Here is an 18,817-nt window from a genome sequence, read left to right as displayed (position 1 = left end):
AACCCTACCCGCTTTGAGTTTATTCGTTTATAATCCATTCCACAGCCTGGGCAAGGGGCCCAGCATATCTTCTCAGTGCTAAAGCAAGGGATGTGGACAAGGGGCCCAGGATATCTGTTTGGTGCAGAGGAATCCCTGACCATGAGGCACAACTGCTTCAGGGGCAAGAGCAGACTTGTGTACACATCTCAGTCTTTAAGTATAAAAGGAATAGATGTCAGAGGTAGGGTGTACCTTCCAAGCCTTGGTAATTTCAACCCTTCCCCCTGGTGTCACCCATCAGCACTTGAGGTGTAAGGATAACTTACCTTCCTAGAGGATTCTTCCAGATCTCAAATAGAAGTGGGGTACACGAGTTAAGGGGTTCAAAGTGAGTCTGAGGTTGGGGTTCCCTAACCAGACCTATGCTTCCCATCCTCACTAGAAGCTGCTTTAGATTCTGAGAGAAGATGCACCTCCTGTCACAGGCCTCCTGCTCAGGTGCCTGCCCACCACTGGCCACCCATTTATGCTCATACTAAGTACAGGGAGACAAGAGGGAAGATCTGCTCCTGAGTGTCTTTTCTTCCAGGCAGAACCATACAGAGCTGGTGGAATGTTCTGGGCCGAGAAGGGGTAAACAGGTGAACTTGGCCTCCATGTTACTTACATATCAGGGTCCCTTGCTCAAAAAACATGGCTGATGGAAGAGGTGGGTCATGGTAAGGAAAACAGCAAAGGGTTGAAGGCTGTAGCTCGGTGGGTAGTAGAAGCCTTGCCTAACGTGCGTAAGGTCTTGGCTCAATCTCCAAGAAAGGTAGGAAGAGAAGGACTAAGCAACAGAAAAGGGAGAGTCGGTGAACAGCTGGGCACAGCGCTCGCCAAACAAGGTCCAGATTTGAGCCTCATCATGGCATTCCACTAAATCAGCATTAAAACCAGCAGAAGCAGGAGAAAGTCACAGCATAAGACAGCATGTGTACATAAGACAACATGATGAATGTCCAATATCACACATGTTGCATAAGAAGCCAGTCATATAACACACACACACATGTACACACACACACACACCCCTATACACAAAGACTCACACACATTATGGCCCCCACAGTCTCGTGTGTTTGACTGCTTGGTCATAGGGACTGACACTATTGGGAGGTGTGGCCTTATTGGAGGAAGTGTGGCTTTGTTAGGAAAAGCATGTCACTGTGGAGGTGGGGCTTTGAGGTCTTAAATGTTCAAGCTATGCCAAGCATGGAGCACATCCGGTCCCCTTCTGGTGCCTTCAGATGAAGATGTAGAACTCTCAGCTCCTCCAGCACCATGCCTGCCTGGATGCTGCCATGCTTCCCGCCATGATGATAATGGACTGAACCTCAGACCTGTAAGCCAGCCGCAACAAAATGTTTTGTTTTATAAAAGTTTCAGTGGCCATGGTGTCTCTTCACAGCAATGGAAACCCTAACTAAGACACAGGGTGTTTCAATTTTTATGTTGGAGCTTAAACAATAGAAAACTATACACATTATTATCTGTGAGGTACAGTCCACCTTTTCTTTTTTGTTTGAGACAAGTTTTCTTCTCACCGGCCTCGAATTTACCAAATAGGTTAGCCTGGCTGGTCTTGGAACCCCAGGGACCCACCTTTCTCCTCCTCCCCAGCACAGGGATTAAAACACAGACCATGACAACAGCATCCATCTCTTTCACACACATCCTGGGTACCAAATTCTGGTCCTTCTGCTTATGGGCAGGTGCTTCACCCACCGAGCCATTTCCCAGGCCCAGTTATCAGGTTTTCTCAGCTGCACCTAAACCTGGAGACACAGGGAGTGACTGAGGGGTCTGACTGGGTCTCAGAGCACAGCTGGGCTATTCACATATGAAAGACTCAGACAGGATAAGGAGCCTCTCTCTCAGCCTTCATTTCCGCATCCAGCTTCCTTCACTGTTGTATAAAGATGGTGGAATCACATAGTCACATGCTTAAAGACAGCACAGTCCAGAGAGTGCCCATCCCCATGAACCAGGACCAAATCTGTGTCCCATAATACCCCAGCAGGGTTGGGTAGGAGATCCCTTTTGAGTATCTGGACCCAGGCCTAGAGAGCCAACTGTGGGGGTGCTGAGTGTCCTACTGGGTGGCAATCAGACAAATATAGTCAAGATAGCTTGAAACCTAAGAACCAAAGTCAAAGTCAGGACAACCCTTGTGTTCTGACATGGAGGTGCTTGAGTCTGATGCAACTCGCCACAAATTAGAGTTGCCAGAGTGGGGACCCTCAGTGGAGAATTGTCCCAATTGCCTTAATCAACCAACGTGAGAAGAAAAACCCCTACTAGCAACTACTGGGCAGCCCAGATTAAAAGAGGAGTTGGGGGAGGGGGCATGGGTGGAGGAAGACCCTCTTCTTGATTGGCTTCTCTCTTGCCTCTGGGCTAATTTACCCTGCGTTGCTGATTCCTTCAATGATATCAGACCCAGGATTTCCAGGCTTCCAAAGTAGACTGAGTTCAGATGCTCTTCAAGAACAGTCTAGGTTTTCAGTGCCAGATCGGAACTGCTAAGGTGCCCAGTCATAGGGACCAAAAAACTACTGGGTTCTCAGAGTCTCAGGTGTGAGAGAGAGCTGTTGTTACTATTTCAACATAAGCTGATTTAATAAATTCTTTCAACACATATACATATGTAGACAGATAGACAGATATGATAGATGGATGGATGGAAGGATAGATAGATGATAGATAGATAGATAATAGATATTGGTAGCTTTCTGGTCAAAATGATGGATTTCTGGACAAAAGCCAAAGCACAAGCCAGTTCTTGATGATTTGGGGACATCTTTCTCACCCGCCAACAGGTAGAGATTGTTCTGAAACAATTGTGTCGGTATCCTGTTCCATGCTGTTCTCTTTTACACGGTCTCTCCTTCACCCAGTTAGGTTGGGGGGCATGACTCTTCCCTTCTCCATTCCAGTTATGGGGTGCCCTCTTGGTGTGAGTGATAAGTAGCAGAAAAAGATGGGGTTCCCTGCTTGTGGGTTCTTAGCCCATCAAGAAAAACCCCATGGCTAGTGCAGAAGATGCAGGGGTTGGTGAACACCCATGGGACATGGCACCTGGACAGGCGTATCGGGTGTCCCCAAGCAGCTTTCCAGAAAACGGGGACTATCATCCAGGGCAGAGATCACAGCCAGTGCAAAGGCCTGAAGCTGAGTGTGCTTCTGACACACTTGGGAGCAGAGAGGGCATCCTGCGGCTAAGGCACAGGGGACTGAGGTGCCTGGGAACTGTACTAGAGAGGAGAGTTGGGTACAGGGGAACCTTTGCATGTGTATGAAGATCCCTGGCTGGGTGGGGAGGCTGTAGGAGCTTCACAGAACCGTCTGCCCCGCCCCCATTTCCCTCCCTGAATACAGTGAGGGCTGAAGGCTGGAGTCCTGTCTGGGCTGAACTTCCCTCTGCAGCCCCCGCATAAGCACAAGCTGTGCCTAGGACGCCAGAGGCAGCCACCTCAGAGAGCTTTCAGAAAGAGTTGAGTCAGATTTGTTCATAGAAAAAGCAAGGTGTGAAAAGCGGGCAGAGCCAGAGAGGACCGGTGACCAGTTCGTAAGGAGCGCTTTGAAATGACCGCACAGCCTGCTGGGCCCTTAGGGACTGACTGGCCTGACGTGCGCCCGTCCCTCCTTTTCTGCTGCCTATGGATGTTTGAGACGAATGGGTGCTAGGTAAACCAGTAGGTGTTAGGGAGAAGGAAGAGGGTGACAAGTGAGGGAGAAGAAAAGAGAGAGAAGGAGAGAAGAGATGCGGGGAGGGAGGAGAGAGAGAGGAGGAAGAGAGGAAAGAGGCAGGTATAAAGACATAGGTGGCCAGCTGGAGGAACAGCTTGTTACTGGTGTCAATCAACAGGGGTGTGAGTGTCTATAAGATCTCTGGATTCATCTGACAGCTGAGCATAACATAACTCCAGGCTGCTGGATAGAGACACAATCTTGGTGACTTGATTGTTTCCAACAAGAGAAGACTTCTCCCAGTGCCACACTAGGGTTCATGACAGCAAGCCGGACCAGTAGGGGCAGCTTCTGTAGGAGTGACAGATGGGGCTAGCAAAGTACAATTATCAACTCCAAATGCTCCCACGGTACAGGACTCTTCAAAGCGGCTGGGTACCTGGTTTCAAGGTGAAGAGGTCAGGTGCTTCCCATCAGAAAACCCAGGAAGGGAAGAGTTTGGAATGTGAACTGACTGAGCCAGCCACTCCAGACCGGTCAGCACCACTCAGCCTACAGAACGGGGACTGATAGTGGGCTTTGTGGGGGTTTGTTCTTGGTTTTGAGTCTGTGTCTCTATATGGAGAGCCAGGCAGACCCCTGAGTCTAGACCCTGCATGCTCGGTTTCTGTGGATCCCCGCCTAGCTTCTGTCTGCTCTGCAAAGCTCTAGAGGGACCCTTCCCATGTGACCCTTCAGTGCTGCGGTGGAGGTGGGAGTGGGTAGGCACACAGCATCCCGTTCAACCTTAGCCAGATCACAGGCTCACTTACCCAGGTGGACCAGAGGTCCCAGGCCTTGGAAGCTCGCTGTGGTCAGACAAGCCAGAGGTGCAGATGGGGCAGTGGGACGCTCAGGTCACAAGAGCCTTGACTCATTTCAGTTAGTCTGAAGCCAAGCCGGGGCTAGACCTAGGCGGATCCACCGCTTTTGCTGGATTCACTGCCTCTGCTGCTGCCCCCGCCCCCATCCCTGTGTGTCAGGGATGGGGGAGGGGGGGCAGCTGGAGCTTTGTCTGTGTACATCTCTGAATCCTTAGGCTCACTGGCCTCTGGCCTACCCTACACTCTCTCCTCTCATCTGGAGAGGAAAACGCAGATCTTCAAAGAAAATGAAAAGAGCCAGAACTTGGAAGGGGAGGAAGAAACGGCTTCTAAATTCCCCCCAAAGGATTGTGTCTGGCAGGGCTCCCCCAAGGACTTGGCCAGCAGTGTGTCCCTCCTCTGAGATGTATCCTAGTTTCTGCCACAGCACCCTTGGGAGATGGGCAGGGCAAAAGCAAAATAAAAAATATATTCAAACTCCCCAACCCAAGTGGCGGCCTTCTGTTTACACCCTCTATGTAAATGCCCACTGTTTACACCTAAAACTCAGGAGCAAAACAATCACTTCAGGAGACCCAGCATGGTAAACAGTGTTATGTTAAACACAGGCTTTCACGTGGTCCCGTTGCTGTTCAAGCCACCCGAGGCTCCCCGACCTGACCGCGCTCTGCACCAGCGGAGAACTACCTGTGGCCATCCCAGGACCTCCGCAGCTAGGAGGTCCAAAAGCAGCACAGCTAGGAACTGCCGCAGATCCGCTGATCCCTGAGGAGCCAGGAGCTGATCTGGGCTAGAGGTGGAGGGGGGAGGTGCCCAGGAGAGTGATGACATCACCGGCCGGCCCTTGAAAGATGAGCTGTTCCCCGTGCCACTCCAGCTCCGCTCCTCAGGAGAGTGGGTAGTAGGACTGTTGGGAACGGCGTGGCGAGCAGTCGCGGGACCTGGACCAAGGGACGCCCTGAGACACAGAACCGGCTCGCTCGAGAAAAGGTGAGTGAGTGTCCGGCAAGAGCTAGTTTATGGAAATTGCAAATATCCCAGCACAGAGGGGACCTGCAGCAGCTGAGACTGAGTCCCAGGCTCCCCGGGGTTCTATGGTCCCCGGGAACTGGAGGAAGATTCCTTCCTACCCTAGATCTGAGGATTAGCAAGGAAGGGCTACAGATACTTACAGGCAGGTTTGCCTTGCCTGTTCCAACTTATCTTTTCCCTATGAGAGACCCGTAGTTTGAGTTTTATAGGCTCCACGTGGACACCGTGGGCTAAAGCAGTGAGGGCCAGCAGCAGGACAGGTGTCCAGAGTCCGGCTCTGCATTCACTGGGCTACAGATGGTATTTTGTGACCCCCGGAGATCTCTGTCTTTTCTCTATCTGCAAAGTGCGTTTGGCTGCTCCGGAGCGGACGGAGATTAAGACAGAATGGAGACTTTGTCCCCACTGTCTGTTGTGCCTCATCTGAGCCAATGGTGGCAGCTTTAATCCACAAATGCTTAGTGTCCCCCTGCCCTGGACTTCCATCAAGGTAGTGGTTATGAGGGAGCTCTGTGTGTTGTCTTGGGTTCAAGTCCCAGCTCTGCTTTCACACCATGTGTGACATAGTTGGCGAAGGTTTTATATCTCGGGACCAGGGCCACAAAGAAGACTCAGTGGCTCCTTTTAATGTGGACAGAAATGTGCTCTCCCCACGACGTGCAGTTTACATTACCCGGGTTGCTGGTTGGTAGCTCTGTGGCCTGTGTTGGGTGCAGCAGGGATGCTCACAGGTTAGGCAGGTTACAATGTGTCTTCCTGAGTCATGGGCTGCCTGCGGCTCTCTGCAACCGTCCACAGGAAGCAGGAGCTCTGCTGGGTGAGGGTGTGGTGTATGCCAGCCACAACTCCTGGCCCTTCTGTGTCAGAGAAGGGCTTGTAGAAGAGCTAGTCCCCTCTGTATCCAAACAGCAGTGTGGGTGATGGGAACACCCCACAGATGTGAGACTCAGGAGCAGAGTTTGCTGTTTTCCTCTGCTTGGATCTAGGCAGGAACAGTCAGGAAAGGAGGCTTGGAGCAAATACTAACAACGGAAAAGCTCATGTGCTTGGCTGGCGGTGGATCCCTGGAATCCATGCAGCTCTACCCTGAACTTTCACACTGCAGCTTGATGTGTTAAAACAAACAAACAAACAAACAAACAAACCTGTAATCACACCCTGCAAGGGCCCCAGCACAGATGGGGAAACTGAGTCTGCAGGAGGCCACAACTTCACCAAAGTCTTTCTTACATTGCCAAGGGACTCCCATAACTTCATAGAGGCAGGCTCTGTCACCTTTAGAAAAGGAAAAGATGGATTGACCGAGCCTGTGTAAGACGCTGCTCTATGGGGGATTCATTGGATGTCAAGCGAAGGGGTTGTAGTCCAGAATAACTGGACCATGTGACTTCTGCCAACACAGTGACTGGCTGGACAAGAATTTCAGGGTGTCTAAGAGTGACATTAGGGCTACCCCTCTCTGCTGCTCAGGTGTGGCCTGTAAGGGACCACGTGGGCCAAGGGAGGGTCATTTAGACCCCCAGGGGCACTGGGCTTCTAGAATGAAGGTGGGACCTCCACCTCTGTCTCCAGTCATGGGATAGACAGTTGTCTGTTTTAAAACTGGGCCCCATGGTCGCTATTTGCTGAATAAATGAAGGGTTTGATGAATGAACAGCCACAGCGCTCACACAGAAAGCTGTGAACACACACAGCTTGCTTGGTGCTAAGTTAAAGCAGCTGGTTTGGAAGCTGACATCGTGAGCACCCTGTGACATTCTGGAGAAAGCTCATGATGTATATGATAATGTACATGTATATTATGTAGTATTATGTATATGGTCAGGAGGGACAGGGTGGGGTTAGATGAGAGCCCTCTGAACTTTCCCCTTCAGTTGTCTGTGAACCTATAGCTGTTCTCAGGAAAAGCTCATGGAGCTGGTGGGTCTGTGTTTTGCTTTAAGAAGTCAAAGGTCATGAGTTAAGGGCTAAGAACCCGTTGACACCAGAGACCCAAGTGATCTCTTCCAGCATGTGTTTGTTGGCGTAGGAATCCCCAACCCATAAACAACTATCTTAGTGTGCATGCTGGGACCAGTGTGCATCTTAGGATCAGGAAGCCTGTTGTTGCCCAGGACCTGGTCCATCTCACAAGGGCTCTAAGGCCAGCAATGCCCTCCTCAGGAGGAGGTAACCAGCTTCCCCAGAACCACAGCCTATCTGCTGTTGTAATCATCTACACAAGTCAGCTCCCCTCGGCCGGAACATCCTCAGCCCTTCTTCTGCCCTCTATGAAAGGGGTTACACGGCAAGCTTTCCTGGTTTTCTGGGGAGCCTACACCCAAGACACACACCCAGAGCTGCATTCCAGAGCAGACTGAACAAGTTGTCTCTCTCTGATTCTGTCACCAAGGTGGGGTCTCTGAGACTCTGGAGGCCAGAAAACTGTGGAACCCTATAGACCCCGCCACTCTGTCAGAGGTCAAAGCGAGGAAAGACAAATAGGACATTGGGTCCAGACCTCAAGGGTGCCACTTACCGATAGGGAGACTCTCAGTCTCTGTTTGCTTGCCTGTGATATGGGCAATTGTCCCTGCTTGAGAGGAGTCCTGCAAAGCTCCTTAGAGCACAGCCTAGAGGGAACACCACTGAGAATGAGACCCCTCTTCTCCCCTCCTCTCCCCTCTTCTCTCCTCTTCCCCCTCCTCTCTCCTCCTCTCCTCTTTACTCCCCTCTACTCTAGACTTTCCTCCTCTCCTCTCCCTTCCTCTTCCCTACCCTCTCTTCTCCCTCTTCCCTCTCCCCCTTCCCCCTCCTCTCTTCCCCCTTCCCTCCCCTCTCCTCCTCTCCTCTTCCCTACCCTCTTCTCCTCTCCCCTACCCTCTCTTCCTCTCCCCTCTTCCCTCCTCCTCTCCCTTCCCCTTCTCCTTCCCTCCCCTCCTCTCTCCTAATCTCTGCTCTCTCCTTCCCTCCATTCTGACTGATGCTAAGCTAGAATTGAATCCCCCTCCCCCACCCCATAGCCTAGCGCAAGCCATCTAGCTCCCTGAGCCTTGGTTCCTTCAGCTATAAATAGTAACTGAATCAGAAACTACCTAAAAATTCAAATTGGAAACCCCCATGAGAGTCTGGAGCGCTCAGAGACAGCCCTAATCTCCCATAGCAGTGCCTCTGGAAGGTGGTCACAAAGAAGGTGAGGAAGAAGGCGCTGCCTTGACGGATGCTTGCTCTGAAGCACAGCCGGTGTGCAGGGGCTTATGGCTTAGGTGGCACCACACAGTGCATTATAAAATGCATGGGACCTTGACACGCTGAGACGTTAGCTTGAGAGAAGCACATCACGTTCTGATCTGTCGAACAGTCTTGAGATGTATCCATAAAGAAACACTCATTTGCCATTTTTTTTTTTAAAATGAGGGCCATGTCTATACCTCAGAGCACTTATCTGGCATGAGTAAAGTCCTGGATTTCTTTCCTAGCACCTCAGTAAATGAGGTGGTGTGGTGATTGCTTTAATGTTTTGTTTTGTTTTTTTTTTTGCTTCTTTTTTATTGAATATTTATTTGCATTTCAAATGTTTGCCTGGTTATTTTTCAACTTGACCCAAGCTAGAATTATCTGAGGGGAGGAAACCTCAATTGGGGAAATGGCCTCCACAAGACCATTCTGCAGGCCAGCCTGTGGGACATTTTCTTAATTAGTAGTTGATGTGAAGGACCCAACCCGCTGTGGTCAGTATCTTCCTGGGCAAGTGGACTTGGGCTGTATAAGGAAGCAAACGGAGCAGGCGGTGGAGCTGGGCACTCAGTGACTTTCCTCCATGGCTCCTGCCGGCAGCTCCTGCTTTGGCTTTCCGCCACGGACTGTGTTCCAGGATTGTAAGGCAAATAAACCCTTCCCTCCCCAGGCTGCTTTCGGTCATGATCTTTCTCACAGCAATGGAAAGCAAGCTGAGACAGAGAGTAGCTCAGCGGATGCTTAGAGGTGAGGACGGAGTAACGGGAAGTGTCTGTGCATGTCCTGGTGCTTGATCATGGGGCTCTACCTGCCTGTGAAACCAGGAGGCATCTGAAAACGGAAGGGATGGGATGAGAAGAGACAGCCTCCTGGCCTTCAGGGAGAAGGGTAACAGGGCTCAATCACACCCGGAAGGGAGGCCTAGCGTCACCGTGCTTCCTTTTATACTCTTTTAAACTATCGTGGGCCTGCAAGTCCCCTTGCAGAAACTTAAATGAAATCATAGAAGAAAAGCAGACAGGAATAGAAATAAGAAGACACACTGGAGCCAGGCAGATTTCTGAGTTCGAGGCCAGCCTGGTCTACAGAGTGAGTTCCAGGACAGCCAGGGCTATACAGAGAAATCCTGTCTTGAAAAACTAAATCCAAAAAAAAGGAGGAAGGAGGAGAAGAAGAAGAAGAAGAAGAAGAAGAAGAAGAAGAAGAAGAAGAAGAAGAAGAAGAAGAAGAAGAAGAGGAAGAGGAGGAGGAGGAGGAGGAGGAGGAGGAGGAGGAGGAGGAGGAGGAGGAGGAGGAGGAGGAGGAGGAGGAAGAAGAAGAGAAAGAAGACACGCTGGGTGGGGCCTTGTACCTGGAATCCCAAAACCTAGAAAGCTCAGGCAGGAGGATTGCCCCAAGTATGAGACAGCCTGGGTGACGTTCTGAATTCTATACCAGCACCCTGGGTTCAACTATATCTCAGTAGGTATAAGGTCTGAAAAGGTGGAATGGGGAAATCCCACAACTGGCCTTGCATCACGAAGCCAGCCCAGCAGAGCAGCAGTGGGGTTGGGGCTGAAGTCAGGGGTGGTGTTTGAGGGCAGCAGAACAAATCCTCCTTGGACCTTCAGAGTCTTGTTGGGACTGTGCATGAAAATGGAATCACTGAACACCTTCTGCGTGGTGCTTGGCTCAGCCCTGGAGCTGGAGAAAGTTTTCTGAAACCACCTCTACTACATAGACTCAGATGTATGTGGTTCCTTGAAACAGACTCTACTTACACAGACTCAGAGTCTGAGGAGGGGTTTGTCTTTCTGGGGGGGAAAGGAAAGAAAACCCTTCTTGATTAAGTATTCCAGCCAAATAGAAAAATCATCATGCTAAATAATCTACTAAACTCGGGAGAGGGAGCCACATTTTAGAAAGGATGTTATGATTAAATACTTCCAATTAAAGCATAAGCTATGGCCCTGAGGCTGGTTGGAACCTGGCAGAGATGCTTAATAAATATTTGGAATGGTCCCTCAAAAAGATAAACAGTTTGTAACTACCGGGGACTAAAATCTCATGTAATTTCCCCAAAAGGAGAAAATGGAAGAGAGGGGGAGGGAGGAAATGAGAAATGTACTAGGGTTTTCTGCCTTGTTCTTTTCAAGTGTGAGTTGTGTGTGCACCCACATGTGTGTGCACATGTGGTATGCATAAGTACGTTCATGTGTCCTCACGTGCAATCCCCTGTGAGACCGCAGGTCAGACCTTGGGTGTCTTCCTACATGACTCTTGATATTTTCAGAGTCTCTCCCTGAACTTGGAACTTGCCAGCTGATAGACTGGTTTGCCAGGGAGCCCTGGGAATCCTCCTGTCTCTGCCTCCTCCATATATGGATTACAAGGACATACCTGGGTTGTATGTGTCCATGCACAGGTGTACGCGTGTGTGTGTGTGTGTGTGTGTGTGTGTGTGTGTGTGTGTGCACACGCGTGAGTGAGTGTGTGTGTGTGTGTGTGTGAGTGCATGTGTATGTGTGTGTGTGTATGTGTGTGTGTGTGTGTGTGTGTGTGTGTGTATACATGTAAAGGCCAAAGGTCAACACTGAGTGTCTTACTCTGTAGGGCTTCACCTTAGCATCTGTGACAGGGTCTCACTGAATCATTTCAGCGACCTGCTGGCCTACGCCTCTGAGATTATATATGTGTGCCTTTGTGCCTGGGTCTCCTGGGTCAACACCCAGGAACTGAAGTCTTCATCGTTGGTGACAAGCACTTCACCATTAAGCCATCCCTGCAGCCACAGCTGTTTTTATCACATCTGGGAAAGGAATCATTTCTCTACTCTTGGCGTTCATCAGCAGACAGGGATTCTCATGTCTGTCAGTGATTTAAAGAGAGCCATTAGCAGGGAAGTAGACATGGAGCCCGTGACGTGGCCCCTACAGTTGCAGACATCAACTGCATGTTCCAGGCCTGCCAGAAAATCTCAGCAAGTAGAGATTAATATTGATAGACACCAGGTGTATAAAGCTTTGATAGGCAGTATCGCCAGCCTGCTGTGTTGTAGAAGTTAACATCTGATATAAAATCTTGAAAATTCTAGAAACTATTGCTAAAGCTCACTCATCAAAGCATTGTGGTAAAACCACATATATTCAAAAAGTGGCCAACTTGATGATAACACTACTTATTAAACTTAGGGGACACAGCCAAAGCAACACCAGAGGACAATTCAATCCTTCAGAAATGTCAATTATGAAACCATGAGGATTACAAATATGAACTCATTCAAATTCACTTAAAAATATATCTGTAGCTAAGCTAGGCTTGGTAACACAGGTTTGTAGTCCCAGATGCCCAGGAGGCTGACGTGGGTAGATTACAAGCCTAAAGCCAAACAGTCTGGGCAACGTTGTAAGACATTCCTATCTCAATAAAAACTGACCAGGACTGTAGCTTTGCAGAACTGTGCTTGTCTAAAATACATAAAACCATGGGTTCAACCCCCCCAGCACCAGAAAACAAAATTATATAATGAATAGTAACCAGAAAGAAATAGTGGGAAATGATGGCACAAAACAAACAAACAAATAAATAAATAAATAAATGGAGGACTAGCTGGAAAGAAGAAAAATACTGATATTGAAAAGCCTGCTGGGTGTGGTGGCACATACCTTTATTCCCAGTGTTTGGGAGGCAGAGGCAGGAAGATCTGAGTTTGAGGCCAGCCTGATCTATAGAAGGAGTTCCAGGACGGCCAGGGCTACACAGAGGGAAAAAAGCAAAAACAAACAAACAAACAAGCAAGCTATTTAAGGAGAACACAGGGACTGGCTGTTTCTTTGTGGTGTGCATTAATTACATCTATGCAAGGGTTCCATTACAGTCGGAAGAGAGGGCTAAAGAAAAAAAAATGTGGGTGTGGCTGGTCTGAGGAAACCGGTCAGTTGCTGGGCGGTCAGGAGTAGTCTGTAGGCGAGGTTGGGGATCAGCCGTGCCCCAGCCTTTACTGAGACTGCATTGGAGATGTAGGAGCTGCTCAGCTAAGGCTCCCCACCAACTCCCCAGAGAGAGCTCTTCCCATCTGGCCCCCCAGGAGATCAATGTCTTGGACAGAAGGCTCCTAGACTCCAGAAAGGCATGCTGAGAGAAGAAAGCACCTCCCTCGCTCCAGAGCTCCGCCCTCACTACAGAGCTGTCTCTTACTCAGTTTTCTACTGGAGTTCCTCTAGGCTCACAGCTCTGCTGATTATTTGACCAGTGTTTAGAAAATCAGGACCCATTGGTCTTCTTGCCCAGCAGTCTGGGGTTAAGCCCCGCCGATGTTGGACACTGACTTCTCTGGGCTTCTGCTTTCTCATCTGTATGGGTCCGCGGGAAGACCATGGTTGGGCGGACAGAACAGGGCTGCCCGCTCCGTGTCCAAGATTTGAAAAGTTGGTTTATTCCTTATTCTCTCTCTCTCTCTCTCTCTCTCTGTGTGTGTGTGTGTGTGTGTGTGTGTGTCTCAACTTTTGTTCTTTTCTTATATATTACATCCTCCCAGTCCCTTCCCCCAGCCTTCCCTCTTCCCGTAGATCAACCGCTCCTATCTATGTTCCTCTAAAAAAAAAAAAAAAAAAAAAAAAAAAAAAAAAAAAAAAGAGCAGGCCTCCTGAGGACCTAACAAGATACAATAAGCCTTAAAGTACTAGTTGAGCCTGCTCTGGAATCCCCTCTGCCCAGAGGAGCCAGATCCTAACGGGAGATTGTGTAGGCTTCAAGTTTATGTTCCACAGCCTGTGAGGCAGAAAGTAAGCCTGAATAGGGGAAAGGGTATGCTATGGGCTGGAAACAGCCAGGTGTGCCACACAGCACGTATGGAGGTACGTTTAAGCCCTGGGGACCATCTCCACCCAAACCTGACACTGCTACTCATTCAGGTAAACACGCTGTCTAGGTGATGTGTCCTCACCTGACGCTGACAGACAGTCTGTAAAGGTGACGTCATGGCTGAAGGAGCATTTGAACCTGACCTAGCTCTTGTGTCAGCTGGCCTCCCCAGACAGACAACTGGCTAGCTGCTGGGGCCTCCAGGGAGGAACACAGGCTGGTTGAGGGAACAGGGACCCTGAGCCCCAAGCTAGGCACTTCGCCACAGTGGGAGAAATCCCAGAGCCATCTAGAGCTGCTGTGGCTTGCTTGCCTATCCTGCCTCTCTGCAGCCTAGAACTTCCCAGCAATGGACATGTGTTCAGTCTGAACATAAGCGCTAGACGTCAAGAGGCTTCCCTCACAAGTGGCCTAGGCAATTGTTTCCCAGAATCCCTTTGGTCTCTGTGACTAAGAGAACGTAAGTAGAGACATCTGGGCTCCTGACTGCTCAGATTCATCCTTCAGTTAGGGAGAAAGAGAAAGCAACTACGACACCAGCAACTGTGAGGCCCAAGGCTGGCAAGGGTGTTGGCATTGATGAGTGACAGGGGTGAGCATGCCAGGTCCCTGTGGTACCCTCACACCAACCGTAAAGCTCCTTAGCCTGAAGGCAGAGACGCGGGCTCAGAGAGCTGGTCACAGCACAGGCAAATGGCAGGGCTGGGATTTGAATGCCAGTCAGCATGCCTCCATCCTGCCAGTTTATACTCAGAACGTGGACCTGGTGCATCAGAGTTTGGCCGGCTTAGGGAGTGGGTGAGGGAAAGGACCCTCAAACCCGGAGCACAGTGAGTTCCAGCTCCCCCAAACCCCAAGCAGCTGAGAAAAAATGGAGCTGGGGGCCCCCTCATAGGTTGTGAGAATAGTTTAGACTCTGGGTACATTTTTGCATTGCAAAGAGAAAGGCTAGGTAAACACCAGATTGGAAGCTGCCAGTTGGTCCCCACTAGCTGCCTTGGGCTTTCTTTCTTCGCAGAGGTTCCCACACTGCAAGAAGAATCAGACTCTGCAGGAGTGAACAAACTCCAACAGGAGAGAAATGGGCTGTGTGATTCTGGATTCATCCAGTTCCCTCCGCTGTTACAAAGTACCTGAGGCAGATAACTTTGTAAATAAAGGGAGGTTTACCGGTTTACCCCTAGGTGTGGTAAAATACATTTGGAATCCCAGCACTAGGGAGGCTGAGACAGGAAATTGGGAGAGATGGGCACAGGAGGAGGCTAGGAGAGAAAAGAGAAAGAGCTTAATTAACTCACAGTTCCAGTTGGTAAAGGTTGGCCTTTGAAGCCCCTCCCCTTGTCTGTCAATATTAGAGTGAATGACAGGGTCAGAAAGGTATCCCTTCTGAGGCCACGCCTCCAATGACTTAAAAGCCTCCCTGCTAGACCCTACCTCTTAAAGGTTCCTTGCCACCACCGCCCAACACTGCCTCCTTGGGGACCAAGCCTCCAACACTCCGGAACCTTGGCAGACAGACTCAGTGGAGCACAGCAGGTGAGGAACCATCCTCTGAGAACAAAGGTAACAGGGAGACTTGTTCATGTGGGATGTGCTTAAAGGACTCACCATCCTGAAAATGCGGCTCAAGGGTGACCCAACCCGTGAGAACGCTGTGGAGGGACCCACTTCTGTCCATCTCCCAGAGTTTCGTTGGGTTAACATGGCTGGATCAAGGAGGCAGATTGGATTTCACGCTCCCCTGGAGGGCTTTGTGGCATGGTACTGAGTTGGATGGTCCCAGAACCCCATCTCTGAAGACTTTTCCGACGCCCTGGTTCTTGCCAGGTCGTCAGAAGCCCTCTGATTCACCTGTGGGAGTTAGGCAACCAGAGAATCATGGGAGAAACAGTTCAACATTTCATGTTAAACAAAAACACTGTGTGTTTATTTGCCAGCTCCTACATAAGCAAGGCCTGGCCGTTTGTCTTTCTTACACAAACTAACCATAATTCACTCTCTATTTTGTTTTTTAAGGGAGAAATTGCAAGGCTTGTTATTGCAAAAGTACCCTGGGTAGGCACGAGTGTGCCGGCCGTGCGTGCCTGGGTAGCAGTCAGAAGTCAATGTTGTCTTTCTTTATTGCTTCCCACTGTATTTTTTGAGACAGATTCTCTTACCAAACCTGTAGCCCAACTTTCGTTAGACTGAGCGGCGAATGCTCAGAACTTCCCAGAAGCTGTCTTCCTCAGCATCGAGGTTACAGTACACACTGCTATGACTAGCTTTGCTGTGACTGCTAACACACTGCTATGACTAGCTTTGCTGTGACTGCTAAGGAGCTGAGGCTTCTCCCAGTCCCATAGATGTTCTTCACTCAAAAAGCAAATTTAGAGGTCGGGTGGTGGTGGCGCACGCCTGTAATCCCAGCACTCTGGGAGGCAGAGGCAGGCATATTTCTGAGTTCAAGGACAACCTGGTCTAAAGAGTGAGTTCCAGGACAGCAAGGGTTATACAGAGAAACCCTGTCACGAAAAAAACAAATCCAAAACAACAAAACAAAAAGAAAGGAAGGAAGGAAGGAAGGAAGGAAGGAAGGAAGGAAGGAAGAAAGAAAGAAGGAAAGAAAGAAAGAAAGAAAAAGGAAAAGCAAACTTAGGAACCTCTACAAAGAAGTCCAAAGCAAACTGTGATCCTGTGGCTAAAGATGGCCGTCCCATGGCTAAAGACATTGGTGCCGGTCCTCAGCAGTGCACCCTCTAAAAGGTAGATTCTGATTTGTCTAAATGGTTTAGTGGCCTGAGTTTATAAGGTTGACAAGATTTCAGGAATAGACTCTCATTTTGGCAAGCTCAGAGAAGCATCCTATAGCAGTCACTCAGTGCACGGGCATAGAATAGCATCTAGCCAGTGCTCCCTGAGGAGGAGCGAGTCTCTGCATGAAGCACTTCCTGTCCTTTCATTCCTCTCAGCAGCAGCACCCAAAAAGGTAACGGTTCCTTTTTTAAAAAGTTACAATTTATTCACTAAGTTATGCCAAACTCTAATTTTTTTTGGGAGGCAGGATTGGAAGCCATTCTGCCCCCTACCCCTACCCCACCCCTATTCAGAAAACACATCCAGGCTGCTCCCTGTTTGCTGCCTCCCTTGGGCTGTAACCTGTCACGTGCAGACCAGGCCATTTTTTTATATTGTCTTGGCTCTGAAGGTCCCTGTAGGGATGGACAATCCTTGCAAATGGACAAGCCGATGTTTCAGTAAATTAATTAAATTCTCGTTAATAGCCATCTTAAAAATCGGTTGAGTACCTACTAGCCGCCCACCCCAGCGGCACCCCTAAGGTTTTTAGGACTCACCATTAATGGAGAAACAGAAGCGTGACCCAGCTTCCCCAGGGCAGGCTTTGGATCTGGATGGGTTCCAGCAGGTCAAGCTGGCAGTGAGCTGGGCAGGGAATCTGGGCGGGTTTATCCCTGACTCCAGAACGTGAAGTGCTGGTGAAGTCAGCAAGCCCGCTCAGAGCTCTGCTGAGTCCTAGCTCCAACATGGGGATTTTCCACCATGTTGACACTCATGCACGTTCAGGTCCTGGCTGAGGCCTCCCAGCCCTGGGACAGGTCATGAGTTCCTTCCAAGTCCCCTCCACCCAGCTGGCTACAAATTAGGCTCTTCTGATGTAGGCTGGGGGAGGAGTGACAATAGATAATGGTGACAAGAAGGTGGCCGGATGGGGACCGGGGCTCAGCTGGAAAAGGGCTCATTGTTCAAGCCGGAAGGGGGGCAGGGGCTAAATTCAATCTCTAGAATCTCTTTAGTAAAATCCAAGTGTCAGCTAGAGAAGTGGCTCAGTGGTTACAAGCCCTGACTGTTCTTCCAAAGGACCCAGGTTCAGTTCCCAGCACCCACACGGAGGCTAACAACTGTCTGTAACAGCAGTTTCAGAGATCTGATGCTTTCTTCGGGCCTTTGCAGGCACTGCATACACAGGATGGTATACAGACACACACGGAAGCAAAACACCCCTGCGCACGTAAGAACACACAGACATACATAACTCTAAAAGGAAAAATCAAGGTGTAGTGGTACACACTTATCATCCAGCCCTTGAAAAGTAGGGACTGGTGGATTCCTGGGGCAAGCTGGCGAGATCAGAGATGAGTGGAGACAATCTCAGAAAAGAAGGCAGACGGCACCTAAGGAAAACAGCTGAAGCTGTCCCCTGGTCTACACACATCTGTGTGTGTGTGTGTGTTTGTGTGTGTGTGTGTGTGTGTGTGTGTGTGTGTGTGTAAGGAAAACAGCTGAAGCTGTCCCCTGGTCTACACACATCTGTGTGTGTGTGTGTGTGTGTGTGTGTGTGTGTGTAAGGAAAACAGCTGAAGCTGCCCCCTGGTCTACACACATCTGTGTGTGTGTGTTTGTGTATGTGTGTGTGTGTTTGTGTATGTGTGTGTGTATAAGGAAAACAGCTGAAGCTGTCCCCTGGTCTACACACATCTCTCTCTCTCTCTCTCTCTGTGTGTGTGTGTGTGTAAGGAAAACAGCTGAAGCTGTCCCCTGGTCTACACACATCTGTGTGTGTGTGTGTGTGTGTGTGTGTGTGTGTGTGTGTGAGAGAGAGAGAGAGAGAGAGAGAGAGAGAGAGGGGGGGGACACTTGAGTTTAAAAGAGTGCTGGAGAGATGACTCAGTAGTTAAGAGCACTGACCACTCTTCTAGAAGTCCTGAGTTCAAGTCCCAGCAACCACGTGGTGGCTTACTAGCTACAGTGTACTCATATAAATAAATCTTTTTTTAAAAGAGCAGACTATATACAGATACAGAGGACCCTCCTGGCACTCCACAGCTGGGCATCCTTCAGGATACAAACACTCACTCTGACAGACATTTCTCATCTTCAGAACCGTACTGGTTTTGTATCCAGTACGGTCCCTCCTACACTGTTGCCGGAAAGGTTGAGCTCTGCCCTTGGCTATCCTGATACGCCACTGCTACCCCTGCCTTTAAATGAGTTATCATACTTATTTATTTATTATTTGGTATTTGTGTATATACGTGTGCACGTCCACATGCGTGTGTAGGTCAGAGGAGAACTTGTGGGAGTTGGTTCATGTGAATTCTAGGAGCTGACCTCAAGCTGTCAGGCTTAGCATCAAGTGCCTTTACCCACTA

The 18,817-nt window shown here is 49.6% G+C and overlaps 1 protein-coding gene across 2 annotated transcripts in view; it reads left to right on the top strand.

The window, feature by feature from the left end:
• Nucleotides 1-5,470: 5,470 nt before the first annotated feature.
• Nucleotides 5,471-18,817, top strand: part of Bdkrb2 (bradykinin receptor B2) — a 33,619-nt gene continuing 20,272 nt past the window's right edge. For both annotated transcript variants that reach the window (XM_052185140.1, XM_052185139.1), the window contains exon 1: nt 5,471-5,567. The gene's annotated coding sequence lies outside the window, so the exon portion shown is untranslated. The remainder of the gene's footprint in view (nt 5,568-18,817) is intronic.

The sequence above is a fragment of the Apodemus sylvaticus genome, chromosome 6 (assembly GCF_947179515.1).
Source record: "Apodemus sylvaticus chromosome 6, mApoSyl1.1, whole genome shotgun sequence".
Taxonomy (NCBI): domain Eukaryota; kingdom Metazoa; phylum Chordata; class Mammalia; order Rodentia; family Muridae; genus Apodemus; species Apodemus sylvaticus.
Note: the sequence above shows the minus strand (reverse complement) of the source record. Positions and strands in the feature narration are given on the sequence as shown.